We start from the raw sequence: 14598 nt of genomic DNA on the forward strand, positions 1-14598 counted from the left end.
GAAAAATGGTAAGGAAGAAGTGGTATGGAAGAAGAGGTCAAACTCATATAGAAATGGATCCCAGCAGGTTAGGTTGATTTAAAAGAACCACAAGTTAACATGTATTGTATTGTATTCTTATTTCTTTGTTAACCAAAAGTACCTGGCCCAGCGTCAGGAAGACTTATCTCCATGAGTTCAAATTTGGTCTCAGACACTTACTAGCTATGTGACCATGGGCAAGTCACTGAACCCTGTTAAATTTCCTCATCTATAAAATTGCCTAGAGTAGGAGATGGCAAACCATTCCAGTATCTTTGCTAAGAAAACCCCATATGAGTAATGAAGAGTCAGACTTGACAAAAAAAATTACTAAACAACAACAAACATTTCCTGTTAACATTTTAGTCTGGGATTACTTGAGAAATAGATGAACAGAAGAGAAAACATGAACTGATACATAGTGAGAGAAAAGGGTAACCAATGGAAAATCTGTGTACTCCCTTTGTAACCATACCGTATCAAGAAAACCAAAAGAAAATTCCCAGTATCTTAGGTAACCACTTGTGGAGAATTCATAAGGTATTATTGACAAGGCAAGTACAAATGAATTGACCACATTATCACAATAGATTCATTGAAATAACAAAGTTTTCCTGCCAAGGCAGACAGCTTTTGGACTGGAAGGTCTGGTAGTGGTATCCAGTAGTGAGCTGAATCAAGTCACCAGGTTTAGAGGAAGCACTACAAGGGCATGGTAAGAACCTACAGGTGTGATTTCTGAATCTTTCATAGATCATGGAAAATGGTAAAGGTGCCACAAGACCATCAAAAACAAATGTTGCTCCAGTTTTCAATAAAAAGCAAAAGAAAGGAGTCTGAAAAACATATAGTTTGCTGAATTTGATTTTGATTCTCAGAAATATTCTAGAATTTTTAGGATTATCCTATATAAATGAATGGTATTAAATCTCTAGAAAAGGAAGCAATGATGACAAAAGCCTAGAATGTTTTTTTTTTTAAAATCAAGAACAGATCAGATCATTGCCAGACTGACCTCATTTTATTTTTTGACAGTTATTAGGGTAGTAGAACAATAGATGACTATACATATAACTTCCCTGGATTTCAGCAAAGTATTTGACAAAGATACTCATGCTATTTTTGTGGACAGGTTGGGAAGATGTACACTAGATAACAGTACAATTAAATGTTTTTTTTGGGGGGGGAAGGGGAATCAAGATGGCCACTTAGACACCTCAAAAGTCCAGATCTCTATGAAAACCCTTCCATACCAATTAAAAACAAAGTGCTTTAAGGGGACAGAAAAACATATCTAACAACAGGACAGAGCCTGGGGACCCTCCTGCTCGATTCAGCTTAAAAGGTATGCAGAGAAGGCTGAATTCTTGGGTTTAAGGAAAAGGAAGGAAGGTCTCAGGACCCGATCCCCACCTACTATGCTGAGTATCTAGAGGTCATTGGAATCTCAGGGCAGGTAAGGATGATATTCCAGAGGGAGAACCTTGCTGCCACAGCTGTGACAGGCTCAGGGCTCTAACCACAGCCAGCAAGGAGGCAGCTGGAGGAGAAGCACTTAGGGGAGGACAGCCTAGTCACAACCACTACTCTCCATCTTGGGCCTCTACTTCTAGAGGTTTTTGGCCTCAGGGCACATCCAGCTCCACAGATCAGCTCTTCCCCTGCTTAATCTAGTCTATCAATAGGGAAGATAAGAAGCCTTTAGAGGCCAGGGAAGCTCAATCTCCAACACCCCTCTCCCACTGACTCCACTGAGAGCCTTGCTGACTATGCTCTGAGGGTACAGGCTGAAACCCTTACAGAATACCTTGATAACAGGATGGGAAGCTACTCCCTTCAGCCTCCGCACCTACACCCTTACCTTCTGGTGCCAGCTGGGGAAGATCTGACCTCAGGGCATTAGTACCATCAGCCTAACCTAGTCAATCAGCAGAGCAGAGCAGAAGCCCCTTCAGGACAGAATAACCCAAACCTACAGATCCAGCAAATAATCAGAGGAGCAAGATTACAGCCAATGACAGAGGGGAAAGGAGGAAAAAAATATGAGTAAACAACAGAAAAAGAAAAAAGATATTACAATCAACAGCTTCTATCCAGGTAATGAACAAAGAGCAAATGGAACAGAGGAGAACCAAGGAACACCAAGGAAAAACGCAGAAATTCCAGCAAATTCGACACAGGCTTTGGAATAACTCAAAATACAATTCAAAAAATAACTGACAACTGGGAAAAGAACTTAAAAATTAAGATAAGTCATCTGGAAACAGAGGCACTTGAACTAAAACGAGAAAATAGTGTCTTGAAAGCCAAAATCAACCAGGTGGAAAATGAGGCAAAGGAGATGAAAGATGAGGCAAAGGAGATAAAAAACGAGGTAAAGAGGATGAAAGACGATCTTCAAAGAAAATCAGACCAGAAGGAAAAAGACGACCAAAAAGCCAGAGATGAAATCCAATCTTTAAGAACCAGAATAAAACAACTAGAATCAAGTGACCTCACAAGGCAGCAGGACACTATAAAAGAAAACAAAAAGAATGAAAAAATTGAGGAAAATGTGAAGTATCTCATTCACAAAACAGATGATTTAGAAAAATGTTCAAGAAGAGATAATTTAAGAATAATTGGACTACCAGAAGACCACAACAAAAGAAAAAGCCTGGACATGATACTAGAGGAAATTATCCAGGAAAACTGTCCCGAGATCCTAGAAAAAGAGGGGAAAGTGGAGATTGAAAGAATCCACAGATCACCCCCTGTTTTTAATCCCCAACTGACAACACCAAGAAATGTTATATCCAAATTCAAAAACAATCAGGTGAAAGAACAGATATTACAAGCTGCCAAGAAGAAGCCATTCAGATACCATGGAAACACGGTGAGGTTAACACAGGATCTGGCTGCATCCACACTGAAGGACCGAAAGGCATGGAATACAATATTCTGGAAAGCAAGGGAACTAGGTCTACAACCAAGAATAAACTACCCATCAAAACTGACTATATTCTTACAGGAGAAAGTATGGTCATTCAACACAAAAGAGTTCCAAGCATTCATAAATAAAAGACCAGACCTGAACAGAAAATTTGATGTCCAACCAAAGAACTCAAGAGAATCATCAAAAAGTAATTAAAAAAGAGGGGAAAAAAACCAAAACAACAACAAAAAATTTTTAAGAGACTCAATAAGTTAAAATGATATGTATCCCTATAAGAAAAGAGGTCATTAGTAACTCCTAAAAACTGTTGCTATCATCTGAGCAGCTAGAAGAATTACACTCAGAAGGAACAGTGAGAAACTGTATAGTATGAAAGGACAAGACATAAATAGGTATATAGATATATGCATGCATAAATACATATACATGTGTATGTACATATATATACATGACCAGAACTAAAAAAGAAAAGAGGTTATGACTAAAAGAAATGGGAAAAGAAACAAATGGGGGTAAATGTATATGTCACAAAGAAGCTTATGGAGGGAGTGGGGGAGAACATCGATACACTAGAAGAGTAAAGAGGTTGGAGATAAGAAATACTCAACTCTTACGTACTTTGAAACTGACCCAAAGAGGGAAGAACAATCCAATCCATTGGGGAAGAGAATAGATTTGCGCCCTATAGGGGAGCAGAAGGGTAAAAAACGGACTGGTGGGGAGGGAAGCAGTACAAGGGAGGGAGAGGGAGGGGGGGGATTTTAAAAAGACTACAGGAGAAAATAAGGGAGGGAATAAGAAGGGAGGGGGTAGAAAGGGAAGTAAAATAAGGGGGGGGGGAAAGGGGGACTGACTATAAACAAACATTGGTATAGAAGGAAATAGTGAAAGAAGAAAAGGCAGGACCAGGAGTAGAAATCAAAATGCTGGGAAATACACAGCTAGTAATCGCAACTCTGAATGTGAATGGAATGAACTCACCCATAAAACACAAGCGAATAGCAGAGTGGATTAGAATCCAAAATCCTACCATATGCTGTCTGCAACAAACACACATGAGGAAGGTAGATACGCATAGGGTGAAAGTAAGAGGATGGAGCCAAATCTATTGGGCATCAAATGATAAAAAGAAGGTAGGAATAACAATTATGATATCGGATAAAGCCAAAGTAAAAATAAATCTAGTTAAAAGAGATAGGGAGGGTAATTACATCCTGATAAAAGGCAGTATAGACAACAAGGAAATATCGGTACTCAATATATATGCACCAAATGGCAGAGCATCCAAATTTTTAAAGGAGAAACTAGAGGAGCTCAAGGATGAAATAGATAGAAAAATTGTACTAGTGGGAGATCTGAACCTTCCCCTATCTGAACTAGATAAATCAAATAAAAAAATAAATAAGAAAGAGGTGAGAGAAGCAAATGAAATCTAAGAAAAATTAGAGTTAGTAGACATATGGAGAAAAATAAATAGGGACAAAAAGGAATACAACTTCTTTTCAGCAGTACATGGTACATTCACAAAAATTGACCATGTACTAGGGCAAAAAATCATTGCAAACAAGTGCAAAAGGGCAGAAATAATAAATGCAACTTCAGACCACAATGCATTAAAAATAATAATTAGTAAGGGTACATGGATAGATAAATCAAAAATTAATTGGAAATTAAACAATATGATTCTCCAAAACCAGCTAGTTAAAGAACAAATCTTAGAAACAATTAATAACTTCATTGAAGAAAACGACAATGATGAGATCCTTTCAAAACCTATGGGATGCAGCCAAAGCAGTACTCAGGGAGAAATTTATATCATTGAGTTCATATATTAACAAATTAAGAAGGGCAGAGGTCAATGAATTGGGCATGCAAATAAAAAAACTAGAAAGTGAACAAATTAAAAACCCTCAGATGAAGACTATATTAGAGATCCTAAAAATCAAAGGAGAAATTAATAAAATTGGAAGTCAAAGAACTATTGATTTAATAAATAAGACTAGAAGCTGGTACTTTGAAAAAACAAATAAAATTGACAAAGTACTAGTCAGTCTAATTTAAAAAAGGAAAGAAAAAAACCAAATTGACAGTATCCAAGATGAAAAGGGAGACCTCACCTCTAATGAAGAAGAAATCAAGGCAATCATTAAAAACTACTATGCTCAATTATATGGCAAAAAATATGGCAGTCTAAGTGATATGGATGAATACTTACAAAAATATAAATTGCCTAGACTAAAAGAAGAAGAAATAAATTACCTAAACAACCCCATATCAGAAAAGGAAATTGAACAAGCCATCAAAGAACTCCCTAAGAAAAAACCCCCAGGTCCAGACGGATTCACAAATGACTTCTATCAAGCATTCAAAGAACACTTAACCCCAATACTATACAAACTATTTGACAGAATAAGCCAAGAAGGGGTCTACCAAATTCTTTTTACGACACAAACATGGCACTTATCCCAAAGCCAGGGAGGTTAAAAACGGAGAAAGAAAACTATAGGCCAATCTCCCTAATGAATATAGATGCAAAAATCTTAAATAGGATACTAGCAAAAAGACTCCAGCAAGGCATCACAAGGGTTATCCACTACGATCAGGTAGGATTCATACCAGGAATGCAAGGATGGTTCAATATTAGGAAAACCATCCACATAATTGACCATATAAACAAGCAAACCGACAAAAATCACATGATTATCTCAATAGATGCAGAAAAAGCCTTTGACAAAATACAACACTCATTCCTATTGAAAACACTAGAAAGTATAGGAATAGAAGGGCCTTTCCTAAAAATAATAAACAGTATATACCTAAAACCATCAGCAAACGTCATCTGCAATGGGGAAAAACTCAAAGCCTTCGCAATAAGATCAGGAGTCAAACAAGGATGCCCATTATCACCTTTATTATTTAATATTGTACTAGAAACACTAGCATTAGCAATTAGAGAAGAAAAAGAAATTGAAGGTATTAAAATTGGCAATGAGGAGACCAAGCTGTCACTCTTTGCGGATGATATGATGATTTACTTAAAGAATCCTGGGGAATCAACCAAAAAGCTAATCGAAATAATCAACAACTTTAGCAAAGTTGCAGGATACAAAATAAACCCACATAAGTCATCAGCATTTCTATATATCTCCAACCCAGTTCAGCAGCAAGAATTAGAAAGAGAAATTCCATTTAAAGTCACCCGAGACAATATAAAATACTTAGGAATCTATCTGCCGAGACAAACACAGGAAGTATATGAACACAACTACAAAACACTCTCCACACAATTAAAACTAGATCTAAACAATTGGAAAAACATTGATTGCTCATGGGTGGGACGAGCTAACATAATAAAAATGACCATCCTACCCAAACATATATCTATTTAGTGCCATACCCATTGAACTACCAAAAAACTATTTTACTGAATTAGAGAAAACCATAACAAAGTTCATTTGGAAGAATAATATCCAGGGAAATAATGAAAAAAAAGGAAGGTGGCCTTGCAGTCCCAGATCTCAAACTATATTACAAAGCAGCGGTCATCAAAACAATTTGGTACTGGCTAAGAGACAGAAAGGAGGATCAGTGGAATAGACTTGGGGTAAATGACTTCAGTAAGACAGTCTTTGACAAACCCAAAGACCCCAGCTTTTGGGACAAAAACCCAGTATTTGATAAAAACTGCTGGGAAAATTGGAAGACAGTGTGGGAGAGATTAGGTTTGGATCAACACCTCACACCCTACACCAAGATAAACTCAGAATGGGCGAATGACTTGAATATAAAGAAGGAAACTATAAGTAAATTAGGTGAACACAGAATAGTATACATGTCAGGCTTTTGGGAAGGGAAAGATTTTAAAACCAAGCAAGACTTAGAAAGAGTCACAAAATGCAAAATAAATAATTTTGACTACATCAAATTAAAAAGTTTTTGTACAAACAAAACCAGTGCAACTAAAATTAGAAAGAAAGCAACAAATTGGGAAACAATCTTCATAACAAAAACCTCTGACAAAGGTCTAATTACTCAAATCTAAAAAGAGCTAAACCAGTTGTACAAAAAAATCAAGCCATTCTCCAATTGAAAAATGGGCAAGGGACATGAATAGGCAATTTTCAGTTAAAGAAATCAAGACTATTAATAAGCACATGAAAAAGTGTTCTAGATCTCTTATAATCAGAGAGATGCAAATCAAGACAACTTTGAGGTATCACCTCACACCTAGCAGATTGGCTGTCATGACAGCAAAGGAAAGTAATGTATGCTGGAGGGGATGTGGCAAAGTAGGGACATTAATGCATTGCTGGTGAAGTTGTGAATTGATCCAACCATTCTGGAGGGCAATATGGAACTATGCCCAAAGGGCGATAAAAGACTGTCTGCCCTTTGATCCAGCCATAGCACTGCTGAGTTTGTACCCCAAAGAGATAATAAGGAAAAAGACCTGTACAAGAATATTCATAGCTGCACTCTTTGTGGTGGCCAAAAATTGGAAAATGAGGAGATGCCCATCAATTGGGGAATTGCTGAACAAATTGTGGTATATGTTGGTGATGAAATACTATTGTGCTAAAAGGAATAATGAACTGGAGGAATTCCATGGAGACTGGAGCGACCTCCAGGAATTGATGCAGAGTGAGAGGAGCAGAACCAGAAGAACATTGTACACAGAGACTGACACATTGTGGTACAAGAGAACGTAATGGACTTCTCCAGTAATAGCTTTACAATGTCCCTGAACAACCTGCTGCAATCTACGAGAATAAAAAAAAAAACAAAAACAACAACAACAACAAAAAAACTATCCTCAAGCAGAGGACAAACTGAGGGAGTAAAAACACCGAGGAAAAGAAACTGCCTGACTACAGAGGTTGAGGGGACATGATTGAGGAGAGATGCTAAATGAGCACTCTAATGCAAATACCAACAACAAGGAAATGGGTTCAGAGCAAGGACACATGTGATACCCAGATGAATTGCACTTTGGCTAGGGAAGGGGTGGCGGGGGGTTGGGGGTAGGAAAAGAAAATGATCTGTTTCCAATGAATAATGTATGAAAATGACCAAATAAAATAATGTTTTAAAAACTAAAAAAAAAAAAAAACACAAGAAAATAGTGTCTTGAAAGCCAGAATTGACCTGCTTGAAAATGAGGCAAAGAAGGTGAAAGATGACCTACAAAGAAAATCAAACCAGAACAAGGATAACCAAAAAGCCAGAGATGAAATTCAGTGTTTAAAAATTAGAATCCAACAACTAGAAGCAAATGACTTCACAAGGCAGCAAGAGTTTTTAAAACAAAATCAAAAGAATGAAAATATTGAGGAAAGTATGAAACATCCTCTTTGATAAAACTACAGACCTGGAAAATAGATCCAGAAGAAACAATTTAAGAATTATTGGACTACCTGAAAATCCTGACAAAAGAAAAAAAAATATTCTACAGGAAATTATCCAAGAAAACTGTCCTGATATTCTTGAATAAGAGAGTAGAGATTGAAAGAATCCATAGATCACCTCTTGCATTTAATCTCCTATTGACAATGCCCAGGAATGATAGTAAAATTCAAGAACTACCAGACCAAGGAAAGATACTACAAACTCCTAATAAGAAACCATTCAGATATCATGGAACCACAGTTAGGATAACATAGGTCCTGGTTGCATTCACATTGAAACACTGGAAGGCATAGAATATGATATTCTGGAAAGCAAGGGAACTCAGTCTACAACCAAGAATCAACTGCCCAGCAAAATTGACTATATTCTTGCAGGGCAAAGTTTGGTCATTTAACAAAATAGAAGATTCCAAGCATTCATAAAAAAAAAAAAAAAGATCTGACTTGAACAAAAAATTTGATGCCCAAACACAGAACTCAAAAGAATAACCAAAGGATAATTAGGAAAGGGAAAAAACAAACAAAAAACGTTTTAAGGGACCCAATAAGTTCAAATGATTTGTATTCCCACAAGAAAATATGATATTGGTAACTCTTAAAAATTGTTATCATCAGGGTAGCTAGAAGTATACTTAGAGGAAGAAATTTTAGGAATTTAGAAATGTTTAGGAAGAAATGTCACATGTGTGTGTGTGAAACAATGATGACAAAGGCCTAGAATTTTTTTTCTGAGAACAGATCATTGTCAGATTGACCTCATTTTATTTTTTGACAGTTATTAGGCTAGTAGAACAAGAGAAGGCTATAAATATAACTTCCCTGGATTTCAGCAAAGTATTTGACAAAGATATCCATGCTATTTTTGTGGACAGGTTGGGAAGATGTACACTAGATAACAGTACAATTAAATGTTTTTTGGGGGGTAGAATCAAGACGGACACTTAGAAATAAAATGAGGAAGGGAAGGAGAAGACTCGTACAATGGAAAGGTGAAAGAGGTTGGAGACAGTCTCCAAGAAAATTTTAATCATCACAGTGGGAAAGGTCAGAAAGGTTAAAATTGAAGGAAAAACACCAAATTCAATCATCATCATCATCATCATCTTTCTCATAAACATCATCATCATCATCATGAACAACAACACCACCAACATCATCATCATCCACTGCATCATCAGTATCAACAAAATCATCAACATCATCATCATCATCGACATCTATCTGTGTTTTCCTAGTTCAGGAAAGATTTTTGCTGAGTGACCTAACCTAATAGCATACAATGTGGAGTACTAAATGAGACCCAAAAGACCTAAACTCTAGGCTTGAGTGCCACTATATGCTCTTTGGGGGTAAAAAGAAAGCCTTCTTTTTCCTGGACTCAGTTTCCTCATTTATGTGTGAGTGAAGTTTGCCTGGACTCTGCATTAAGTTAATCAATTAAATCAAAGAATAAACCAGGTGTAAACAAGAAAAAAAGTGGTATGTATAAGACTTATTACAAAAGTGAAATCAGCACACCTTTGCAAAATATTGGGGGAAAGATTAGTCAGAAAAAGATGGGGATGACATATAGGTTGTAACCCTGGTACTTTTGCAATAATCACCAATCTCATTGCCATCATTATAATCAAGATATTCATTACCTCATGTACCAACCATATACACATCTCATTCCCTTTTCCCTAGTCTTTCTTTTCTGATACATCTTGCATATCTGCTGCTAGTTTAACTTACTAAAACACAGCTTCTAACTAAAACTAAAGTTTCTTACTAAAACATCACTCTTCTGAAAAAATCAAAACAAAACAAAAATAACAAGTTCCTGTTAGTTACTTTATCAGATCTAAACTTCATTTCATAATAAAAAGCTATATAGTATAAAGCATAGAGTGCTGAGCCTAAGATGGGAAGGTCTAAATTCAAATATAGCCTCTTACACTTACTAGCTGTGTGACCCTGGGCAAGTCACTTAACCATTATCTGCCTTTTTTTCCTCACTTGTAAAATGCTATAATGATAAAGCACAAATGCTTTATAAATACTGTTATTATTAGTAGAGGTATTTGCTAAATTTATTCTCCACATGCTCTGATCTGGTCAGATCCCTTACTGTCTCTCACAAATCCTACTCATCCTTCATTATTCAGCCAATGTCTTTCAACAAGCTTTCACCAAAATTATTCCAACTTCTGTTTACTTTTGCCTTCTCTAAACTTTTATTCTTCTTAGAAACTACATTGTTCTATGTAGTACTCCATATATGGTCTTCAACTATTTTCTAGTTTGTATTTCTCCTCCCTAATAAATTGTCATTCTTAGAGCCAGGGTCCTTACTTTAGTAATTTTTGTATCCTCTAGAGCTATTATAACAATACATGATATAGTGAAAAGAACGCTGGCTCTGGAGTTAGAGGAGCTGGGGTCAAGTCTCGTCTCTTATGCTTACTACCTTTCTAGCTTTGTTCATGTCTCACTTCAATTTCATTCATCTCTAATATGAGAAAGAATATAGAAATATATGACATGAGATGCTCTAAGTTTACCAGAGCCTGGTCTATGGCCAATTGTCTATGAATTTCCCATTGGATCTGACCTTTAAAAACAATGTGTTCATTTTGGCTCCAATTTTACATTAGAGAAAACTGATCATAATGGTGAAACAACTTGCCCAAGTTCAGATGTTCTGAAACTAAATTAGTACTTTTACCACAACATGAGACCTTCATTGGGCCTAAGGAGATAGAACAAAAGGGTATTTAAGACAACATACAATGAATATACAAGAAACAGAATATTTTACAAATGTATTAAGTATGGATTTGGACTCTCTGACCCCAAAATCACTGAAATAGAGAAAATGAATTTTTGTTTATATAAAGTTTATTGGTATATACAGAAGAGTCACCATGATGCAAAGCAAGTTAGATCAAATTTTACATTGTTCATTCACGTTGTACAATAAATTTTAATGCCAAAAATCTTCATCGTACATATTTGGCATAAATGGTACATTTTAAAGAAAAAGCACAAAATCTCTGATGGGCAAAAAGACACAGTTTATACAATTTTCCAATGCAGGAGAACAATTTTGCATTTCACCTATCCTATAGAAGGGCTACATCTTTGAAAGAAAGCACCCTGTAACGAGAGTATATCTAAATATATTTTTGTTTTACTTTGTTTTTTTATTCAAGGGTTTTTACTCCTTTTCACCACTCTATGTTCCAAGTAAGCTGATCACCTTAATCTGCCCCCCATGCTATTTTATCTCCTCTCTCCAGCCTTTTGCACAGTCTTTCCTTCACATATGTAAGGCACTTTATCTCTTCTGGAGACCCCAGAACTCTTTGTTTCCTTTAAAGCTGAGTCACCTCTCACAAGAGGCTTTTTTTCTGATACTCCAGTTTACTCCCTGCCACTGTAACCAACTTATGTTTATTTTGTGCTGCCATCAATACAAGGACATTCTTTAAAAAAAAAAAAAACTTACCTTCTATCTTAGAATCAATACTGTATATTGGTTCCAAGCAGAAGAGTGGTAAGGAGTAGGCAATAAGAGATAGATGACTTGCCCAGGGTCACATAGCTAGAAAATATCTGATGAACCCAGGAACTCCCATCTCTAAGCCTGGCTCTCAATCCACTGAGCCACCTATCTGCCCTATACAAGGACATTCTTAAAGTCTCTCTGAAGAACTTTGATATCAATTGTGAGACATGGGAGTCACTGCCACAGGATTCTCCAGCATGGAATACCCATCTCAAAGAAGGCACTGTGCTCTGTCAGCAAAGCAAAAGAATAGTGGTTCAAAAGGAACATGAAATGGACAAATTTAGAGACATGTCCATTCCAAATGTTCATATTGACTGTGTCCAACCCGTGGTAGAGCCTTCTGATGTAAATTGGTCTGAGAAGCCGCATTTGAACACACTGTAAATTGACCCTAACATTGTGGTGTCATTTTGGTCCTATTTGAGTATAAAGGAGAATAATGAATATAAGTTGTTGATGGCTGAAACATTTCAATTTTTTCTCCCTCTGTATTCCCAGTGTTTAATATAACTGTTGGCACATAGTAGGGAAAGACTTAATAAATGCATGTTCACTGATAAAAAAAATTTTTTTTTAATAAATGTTTTTGGGATGAGTAAACAATAGTACCCCTAAAATAGTCACTAATGGCTTGGAAAGAGCTTTTTAGTGAAAAGCCCAATGAAACTCTAATTAGTCCTTTGCAGCTCAACCTTTTTCTGTTGTTTTAAGATTGAACATAAAGGCAGAAATGGCATAAAGCTTACTCTTTTGAAGTATGAAATTTGTAAAGCTAGGAGGGATGGTTCAAATACTGCATTAAAGAGTAGGAATCCAATAATTGCTTAGGCTAACATGTTGGACCAATTGTAACATGAAATTTAATAGGGGGTTAATGTAAGGTCTTACATTTGGGTTGAAAATTTAACTTCAAAAGGAGGAGGCATGGATAGGTAGCAATTTATCTGAAAAAGGCCTGTGGGTTTTAGTAGACTGCTGGCTCAGTTTGAGCCAACAATATGCTCTGGCAGTTTAGAAAGTTTATGTGATGATTTTAGGCTGTATTCAGAGAAGCAAAATGTCAAGAAATAAGTAGTCAAGAGTCCAGCTGTGCTTGGCCTTGATAAAGTGACATGTGGAATACTGTGTTCAGTTCTGGATGCCACATTTTAGAAAGAATGTTGTTCTTTCAGAGATGATGGGCCTTGAGAAGATATTGTATGAGGATTTGTGAAAAAAGCTAGGGATATTTGGAGTGGAAAAGAGAAGGCTTCAGGGGTGACTATGATAATCATCTTTAAATATATGAGGAATTTTCACAGAGAAGAGGGACTGGATTTATTTGTTCTGCTTAGTCCCTGGGGTAGCAATGAATGGAAGATTTAGCCCTAAGGGAACAACTTCCTGGCAAAAAGAACTTTTTAAAATTAGAATGAAGCTATCCCAGGAAATTTCCCTAAAAACCCCTTCCTGGGAAAGATTTTCAGTCAAAGGCTAAATCAGTATATAATCAGTAATATGATAGAAGAAACAATTAATTAAGATTGGATTGGGTCAGGGGACCAGCCCTCAGAAGGCCTTCTGAAGTCTCTTTCAAACCTCTATGTTACTTTTTTGGGCAACCTGGTTTTTCTCAAGATAGAAATAAAAAAATTTCCATTTTCATGGTTTCCTAATAGCAGTGTGCCCAGATTGGTGTTGTAGGTAGCAGTCACTATGAGGAAAAAGTCTGGAGCTCTCAAAAGAAGTAGAGAAATCACTCTATTTCAGCTTTTCTTGTTTTTCTGGCACACGGATAATTTCATCTGATTTACCCTTCTGAGATTGTTCAGGTCATGAATCTACTTGGTTGGAAAACATGGCCTTGTTGCCCCATAAATTCCCTGCAAAGTGACCCAGTCTCATTTTTTTAATTATAAGAACTTTCTCCTCAGAAGTTCTGTTTTGTGTCGCGCGGGTCTTACATACCCATTTCTTCTCCATATCCCACATAGTTGATTTCTGGAAATCCAAAGTGGCATTTACTAAGGTATATCATGAGTTCAGTGTTACTCATTGCACCTAGCAACTTGAGATAGTCCAGACAATCCAGTATTTCAGCTAAATATAGCAGTGCCCCTATATAGAGACTGTGACAGATATCCCTAGCCTACTTAACACTCAATTTATCAAACTGTAGAATGAAATAAGTGAATGCTTCAATCCAAAAAGAAAGGCATTGAACATGTACATTGTCCAGAGTTACAAATGCAGATGAAATTCCTTATCCAATACCATTTCCTTCAAGGATTTTTGACAAGAAACTACTTCCTAATTCTGGTTTCCACCCCAGGGAGGAATTTGATTGTGGATCCACAAGCCTCTAATTCCAGTATGAGTCTTTGTCTGTATTTTTTTTCTCTACATGAGATTGGGCTAAGGAAGGAACCTGTTAGAATAGCAAAAACTCACATGTATTTCCTCATGACCAACCTGTGATATAGTTAACACACTATCTCCATTTTACATATGAAAAATTGAGACTCAGAAAGACTAAGTGATTTAGCCAAATTCATACTGTTAGTGATTAGGAAAGACAGTTCAGAACTAGAGGCCAATCTTTTTTCCTGTGGACAATGCTGCCTTCCTTTAAGGAGACTAGAAACTAGTTGCTAGATGTCCCTGTAAATCTTAGAGAGTTTGTGTATTTTAATTGTATGAGCTAG

The 14598-nt window shown here is 36.5% G+C and overlaps 1 protein-coding gene across 8 annotated transcripts in view; it reads left to right on the top strand.

Annotated features, from left to right (window-relative positions):
- The window catches only part of ZNF438 (zinc finger protein 438), a 213857-nt gene that overhangs the window by 192991 nt on the left and 6268 nt on the right, over positions 1-14598 (top strand). The gene's annotated exons all lie outside the window — the stretch shown is intronic.

The sequence above is a fragment of the Monodelphis domestica genome, chromosome 5 (genome assembly GCF_027887165.1).
Source record: "Monodelphis domestica isolate mMonDom1 chromosome 5, mMonDom1.pri, whole genome shotgun sequence".
Lineage (NCBI taxonomy): Eukaryota > Metazoa > Chordata > Mammalia > Didelphimorphia > Didelphidae > Monodelphis > Monodelphis domestica.